The sequence below is a fragment of the Borostomias antarcticus genome (genome assembly GCF_949987555.1).
Source record: "Borostomias antarcticus genome assembly, chromosome: 20".
NCBI lineage: Eukaryota > Metazoa > Chordata > Actinopteri > Stomiiformes > Stomiidae > Borostomias > Borostomias antarcticus.
In genome coordinates, this window is record NC_140253.1 from 9,182,284 (window position 1) to 9,190,104 (window position 7,821).

At 46.1% G+C, this 7,821-nt stretch overlaps 1 protein-coding gene across 1 annotated transcript in view; it reads right to left on the reverse strand.

Moving 5' to 3' along the window:
* Nucleotides 1-3,096, reverse strand: part of ptprdb (protein tyrosine phosphatase receptor type Db) — a gene marked incomplete at its 3' end in the record, with an annotated part of 41,320 nt that extends 38,224 nt beyond the window's left edge. Inside the window, exons 1-2 of the mRNA XM_084454614.1 lie at nt 2,959-3,096; nt 1,949-2,090 (exon numbers count right to left, since the gene is read on the reverse strand). The remainder of the gene's footprint in view (nt 1-1,948; nt 2,091-2,958) is intronic.
* Between the last annotated feature and the right edge of the window lie 4,725 nt (nt 3,097-7,821).

Genomic DNA, 7,821 nt, shown 5'->3' on the forward strand with positions numbered 1-7,821 from the left:
CTACCCCGAATTATGTGGGAGACTGCATGCGTTTGGAGAGATAGCGGGCCGTGCACCACGACTCCGTGAGCGCAGCGGTCAAGGGGGATAGCCTACTCCGGAGTCTGGAGACTAACAGGTCATGCAGTCAATAGATCTCGTTTTGAATGTTATTGTAATGCCCTCTGGTTCTAATAGAATATATCTACTGGAGCTGTTTAATCCCAAAATGCGCAATGCTTCCTGAAGTTGGGTCGGATCGAGGTGCTGGGATGATCAACATTATGTGGAGCAGATGCCACAGTGATGATAAGGTTTACACAACTTTCAGAATGTTTTGCAGAATTACAATTATTTAGAGTTGTAAATTATGAAAGGAACATAATAACTTGACTTAATATCTTCACCTCCACCCACCCTGAAATGTAGTCATAATTTTAGCACAATAGCCTCTATATGCGCATCACAACGCTGCAATACAAGACCTTAGGACAAACGATTCAGTACACAGCAGGTGTGTTTGATCAAGTTCAAATGTGAGAATAAATAAATGACAAAAACCCGCACGGGTACTGTAGGACTACGTCTTTATTTTCCGAGGTAATTGTTGCGCATACAACATGACATTAAATTAAGACATAGGCTACTTTCTCATAAAACAGGGCGGTGTTGTAACATTTATAATATCATTAGGTGACATTGGCTGCAACCTGTCCTCCAGGACCTGCACACCTCCAGAGCCCTGAAGGGACCTGGACCTCCCGAGTCCCAGTATTGGAAATGTAGTGATCTGGCTACAAGAAAAGGGGACAAATTATAAAAGCGATTAGTAATAGCATCGATATTTTGCATATGCAAAACAGCATAAATTACAACAATAGGCTATTTATCAGTAAATCTAAATTATATCGAATTAAGTTTGAGCGAGAGATAATCGGGAGATTCTTGTGGAGACAAACTGACTTATATCCAACTTTGACTTCGTAACTTTGCCTATTGTATTGGCCTATACAACAAAGCACGCTCACAACAGTTATGGTAGGCTATCACTTCGGAAACCTTACAGCACAGTTTGCACCTGGTGCAAGTAGATTTGATGCCAGGGAAGAGTACAGTATGGTGCGCTGTGTTTATACCAGGGAAGAGTACAGTATGGTGCGCTGTGTTTATACCAGGGAAGAGTACAGTATGGTGCGCTGTGTTTATACCAGGGAAGAGTACAGTATGGTGCGCTGTGTTTATACCAGGGAAGGGTACAGTATGGTGCGCTGTGTTTCTGCCATTGCACTGGAGGGCTAACGTTACCAAAAGCAAATGCATTGAGAGCTAACGTTAGCATGCTAGGATAATTAACACAGCTAGCTGACATTCCAAACATTAGGCTAGCTAACGTCAACATGCTGGATAAAGACAGATAGCTAGCTGGATCAGACAGCTTTTTAAAAACTGTTGCCAATTACAGCTAACGTTATGGTTCGTTTGTCTAACATTAGCTAGGTTGGCTACTAATCAGACACGATCATGGTAAAAACTTCCCAATTTGTATGACAACCACAAATACAATTAGGCCTATAAAATGTACAAATTATATTAAAATAAGAGGTGGTCATCATTGAGACTGCAACTATTCAATTGTTCTCAAGATGAGAAAAGGTTCAGAACTACCTTACCGTGTTCGATAGATGGTGAAACGGCGCAGACAGGTTTCTGTTGGAGGCGGTGCAGGGGAGTGGAGGCGGGATTTTCAAACTTTAGGGTGACGCCAAGAATGGGAAAAACGTCACGAATTCGGAGTATTTTTACCCCGAGTCAAATTGGACTGAAAATGTTACGCTTCCAGTTTCTCAAAAACGACAAAACGGATATATTTAATGTTTTTATTGTGTTTCTTCAATGTCCTATTGTGCAAATAGCACGTTCAAACTCAAAAAAAGTGAAAATCACCATGTTAATCCTTTAAGGCACTCACCCCGTAGAACGTTGAGCCTGGTGGAGGCGGTGATCTCGCCCGCCGCGTTGGAGGCGTGGCATTCGTAGATGGCCTCGTCCCTTGGGGTCCGTAAGGGCTGGATCCTCAGAACCGAACCGGACCCATCGTCAAAGTCGATCACCTAGACGACAGACAGACAGAGAGACAGACAGAGAGACAGAGGGACAGACCGAGAGAGAGAGGCCAGATCATAATAGTGGTCAGAACGCATCCGTACGCCGTCTCGCTAGCATGAATTATCTCTGAAGAAAATGCTGTCAAGCTCTTCCTTAACAGTCAGAGCCACTACATGAAATCATTCTCAATTCAAATCTATCTGTCCAACGTCAGACGTACATGTCAATTGTTCTCTGGTTCGCAAACATCTATACAGATGCTAGTCCATTCTTCTGAATGTGAGTTCATATAATAGAGGGTAGGTTGGCAGCCAAATATACCCTCAAGGTGTTTTTAATCTCAGGCAGGAAGTGATCTCCCTGAACTCTGACCCTTTAGGGAAGTAGCATTATTAGCGGAGGAAGTTGCCCGGAGAGACTGATATTGGGTCAGTTTGAAATTCACCCGGCTCATCATTGGTCAGATTGGAATCTCATATCTGCCTCTAGCTAAATTCTCTCCATCCCAAGAAAAGAAATATGGCCGTCTGGTCCAATATCAACCGCCCACCCTCCCAGCCAGATAGCCCATCGACAGAGAATATGAAATAGCCTGATAGCATCATATTTTGAATTAAAGCAGAGACAGAGGTCTCCTGGTCTGTGGCCTGCAGGCACGGCTCCAATCTAGAATATATACTGTACTATAGGACACAAACTAATAGAGTTTTAATATCTTGCTGATCCATTGAGTGGTAGATTTTGTGAAAAACGTTTTTCGCTGAGAAAAAAAAAATCTTTTTACATAAGCTCCATTGGCTGACAGACCTCGCAAATAAAATATATAAGATCGATCGATCGACTTTTAGAACGGGCAAATGAAGAAATCTTTACCTCAAATCTCTGGTTGCTGACTTTCTTGCCCTTCTTGTTCCAGACGATCTTGGGCTGGGGGTCTCCTGAGGCCTGGCACACGAACGAGGCCACGCCCCCTTGGACCCCTGTCTGGTCCTCCGGGGTCCGAGTGAACCTGGGGGGCGCTGGAGGAGAGAGAGAGAGAGGGGGGGGGGGGTGGGTTAGGGGGAGGCAGAGGGAGAGAGAGAGAGAGAGGAGAGAGGAGAGAGATTGAAACTAACAATGTGTCTGTGTACAGTATGTATGTGTGTGTGTGTGTGCGTGCGTGTGTGTGTGTGTGTGTGTGTGTGTGTGTGCGCACGTGTGAGTGAAAGACTGTAAGTGTGTATTATAACGTGACTCATGTTCGCCGGTCTAATCTTGTTTTATTGAGGAGTGACATCATCTGCAATCTACAGGAATTCACAGAGATAATTCAGAACATCTCCAGTTATATGAAATCCCCATTCGTGAGAGAGAAAGTCACATGATGAGTACAAGCCAGAGTGACAGTTAGAGAAAAGGAAAGAAAGGCAGAGAGTGAGCGAGAGAGAGAAAGAGAGAGAGAGAAAGAGGGATAGAGAGAGAGAAAGAAAGAGAGAGAAAGAGGGGTAGAGAGAGAGAGAAAAAGAGAGAGAGAGAGGGATAGAGAAAGAGAGAAAGAAAGAGAGAGGACTCACAATGTAGGTAGTAGCAATGTTCAATTGACCTCCTCTCCATATCACAATCACAACTCCTTAAACAACGTATGTATGTGTGTGTGTGTGTGTGTGTGTGTGTGTGTGTGTGTGTGTGTGTGTAAGTGTGCATGTCCCAGTATGTAAGTGCATCTTTGCGGCATATGTACGTATGTGTGTGTGTGTGTGTTTGTGTGTGTGTGTGTGTGTACCGTGGGCTTGTACAAGTGTGTGTGTGTGTGTGTGTGTGTGTGTCTTTTACACCATTGTACAGTATAAAGTGTGTGTTCTACAATGTTCCCACATCAGGAAAGGAGCTTAATATTTTTTTTCTCTCTTTCTCTGCCATAAAGGATTTATGAAGAATTACTCCTGATGTGACCGGCAAAGCTCCCCGGTACCACCGACGCCGCCCGTACCATAACCGGCTCCGCCGTTGGACTGTGACATCACGACATCAAAAGATTCCGTCCGTCAGTCACGGAATGTCACCGTGAGCCTGTCTAATAGCATTCCGCCCCAAAAATCCCTACAGTACTTAGGGGCTTACTGCCAACAGTCTCCACAATGGGAGAGGAATTGGTTTTTGACATTTAGAAGGAGGGAGGAAGGGAGGATGAGAGAGGGAGAGAGAGAGGAGAGAGAGAGAGAGAATAGGAGAGAGAGAGGGAAGGAGAGGACGGAGAGCAGGTGAGCCGCGTTGCCTAAAATGGGCAGAGGGGGCCATCTTCCCCCTCATCTCACCTCCTCTCGCCCACACACACACTCCTGGGGCCTCGCTGGATGAGGAGCGTGGGTGGTGTGTGTGTGTGTTTGTGTGTGTGTGAGAAAGAGAGATAGTGTGTGTGTGTGCGTGTGTGACAATACGGCAAGAGTGTGAGAGACACAATGTGTGTGCGTGTGTGTGTCTGTGCATGTGGGTGCGCACGTGCGTGTGCATGTGTGTGTTAGTGAAAGAGAGAGAGAGAGACAGAGAGAGAGAGAGAGAATCGCTGTCTTAATCCCCTCGCTAATCTCTCACTCAACAAAGCAAATGAAAAGTGGAGCTAGCCAGTGGTGCTAGCATGCTGAAGCTAAACTGTCTACGTACCGCTCCCTCCATCCATCCACCAGTTTCCTCTCTCTCCCCCTCCACCTGTCTCCAAACGTCTCTCTCTCCCCCTCCACCTCTCTCCAAACGTCTCCCTCTTCTCCTTCTTTCTTCCACACACATTCTCTCGTTCACTCTCTCTACCTCTCCCTCGATTGGGTGTTATAGTATACTGTACATTTTTGAATGATATATTCACTCTCTCTCTCTCTCTCTCTCTCTCTCTCTCTCTCCCTCTCTCCCTCTCTCCCCTCCCTCTCCCCCAGGACAATAGTGACCGGGTGCTAGATGAACAACCTTGGCTCAGAGCTCAGGCTCATGTCACTTATACGTACAATATGAGCCACAGCGGCTTAAGCAGGCGAGAACACAGTGTGTGTGGAGATCCGACCGAGATTTAGATGGCATTAGAGCACGACGATCTTCGTGCGCGCGCGTGTGTGTGTGTGTGTGTGTGTGTGTGTGTGTGTGAGGCTCTGTAATGCATATGTGGTAGGAGATGCTGTACCATACCAGATGGCGTGGATTACAAAGACAATCCGGCCCGGGTGACTGTAATGCGCAGACTACTTTTGAGTCCCGAGGAGAGAGAGAGAGAGAGAGAGAGAGAGAGAGAGAGAGAGGACATGTGGTTGTGGGGTGTGTCCTCCGTTCACTTGAAACTGCTGTGAACTGCGGGCATTTTGTAGCGGACAGTGGATCAAATTAACTATTGAGAGTTTGGGACGCTAGAGCAAAATGGCGAACGTATTTATGTAGTCCAGTAGGGTTTCTAGTTTATATGCCACCCTGGGCGAACCTCCCGCTACGGCGGGCCCCCCCTCCCCCACCCCCCTTCTGGCCCCGACCTGATGCGGTGAGATGGAACAGTTTCAGTTTCGTTTTGTAAACGTGAAATGAACGGGCTTTCCGATTGTGAATGATAAACCTGTCGGCAAGTTGTTGAGAGGGGGGGGGCGGTGCTGACAGGCAATTCTGATTGAAGTGCGATTTGTTGACGGGGGGGGGTTACTTCGCCTGAGATTTGCTGAGTTTTTTTTCCTGCTCCTCTTGCCACCCCCTGCGAGATGCCCATGTTGCCCATGCCTGAATACGTCACTCATGTCGTCCGTTTCTGTAGTAAGGAACGGCTTCGGACACACAGCCGTACGGTCATAAGCACAGGGAGATGGGCGCTACTGTGCCTGCACTCGAAACAGAGGTCAGCTGTTGGGCTAAAAGCAGTACAGATGCAACAGCTAACCCTGAAGGTCTGTGTGTGTGTGTGTGTGTGTGTGTGTGTGTGTGTGTGTGTGTGTGTGTGTGTGTGTGTGTACCGTATGTAGGGTTCAGTCAATGCAAGGCTATTTCTGCCCAGGGCCAGGACACTGTGTCATTTCTCAGAGGTAGCAGAGAATAAATGGCTATTGAACACTCCCACTGGATCAATACCAGACGCGTCCCCTTTAAAGACTCATAGAGGCTGTGTGTGAGAAGAGAGAGAGAGAGAGAGAGAGAGAGAGAGAGAGAGAGAGAGAGAGAAATCCAGAGAGAAAGGCAGTTTCTGTGTGAGGGAACGTCTGAATGTGTGGGTCTGTGAATGTGTTGAGGTTTTCCGAAGGGCTCAAAAGGCTATTGGGGATGCTGGCATCACTTGCCCAGCATCTGTGCCCTATGCCTTTGTCTGTCTGTGTGTGTGTGTGTGTGTGTGTGTGTGTGTGTGTGTGTGTGTGTGTGTGTGTGTAGACGGGGCACACACTGAGTAGGCTACATACAATTACTCTTGTTGCTACGGGGAGACCCACCAGAGCAGCGGCGACATTGTGGGAGGGTGGGAGAGAGTGTGTGTGTGTGTGTGTGTTGTTTTTGGACAGGCAGACAAACGAGACCAATACCAATGCTGATCCCTGGAAGGCCCACTGATACTGATGATGCAGAGTGTGATGACCGGCCTCCAAGCGTCACTGCTTAAAATGCATTAGCCTCAAATAAGGACGCACAAAGCAACAGGCTAAAATACCCCTGAAATCATGAACCGATTTCATCAACATATCAAATCATGAGTGTGAGACATAGAGGTCAATATTTTTGTTTTTTTAACACAGTGTTTTAATGAATGAACAGCTACAGTACAATCTATTAATTCATTATTAATTAGATAGATTGCAGTTACCCCAACCAAAAGGAAAGGCATTAGCCTAGTATCTTAAACGTGCTGTATTATAAACTATGCTTTAGTGAACTGGGATCAAGCATCATGTGTGGCTATGGTGTTGACATTGCCTATAGGAGAGGCTTGCTGAATGCAGATGTAACCCATGCGTATCGGCCTGCCCAGGGCGGGATTAGAACCCGGGACTCCCGCTTGGGAGGTGGACGCACTGACAGTTGCACCAATAGGGACTGTCAGCGCTCCTTTCAGGAGTGAGTTTCACCAGCTACTCCATGTTTCACTCAGTCACACACAGATGGACACTACCACTGGTCTAGTGATAGGTTAAAGGAGTAGTAAAGTGAAAAATCATGTTTAGCCCTGTTTTAAGGTTACTTATGATCATATACGGTCCAGATCAAAATGTTGACAAAACTAGCACTTTTGAGAAAGTCTGATAATTGCTCTACCACCGTTTTGGTCATACAATGGATGTGGGTTGGCACCTTGAAAAATCATTCAAAAAGCAGGTTAAACTCTCAATTTCAAAGACAAGAACTCACCAAGGTGTTAGTTGGCGTTCTGACATATAATTCGCCATAAAGTAAGATTCTAGTTCATCTGGAAAGGCTTTTTTAAATATTTAGCATAGAACTATTTAGTCGCAGCACTACGTGTGTAAACTTCCGCAAACTAGGTAGCCTAGCAACATAAACAATAACAATAGCTACCATAAGTAGTTCCGCTTTCTGAATCCCCTCTGCGGATTGATCTACACATCTACAACGGTCGCGTCAATACAAGTCAATGGATTTCATACAATGATCAATAAAACCCTACACTGTCAGAATACCAACGGACACCAATTACCCCCTCGGTGAGCTTCTTGTCTTTGAAATCGAGAGTTTAACATGTTTTGAATTATTTTTCAAGGTGCCCACCCACATCCATTGTATAACCAAAAC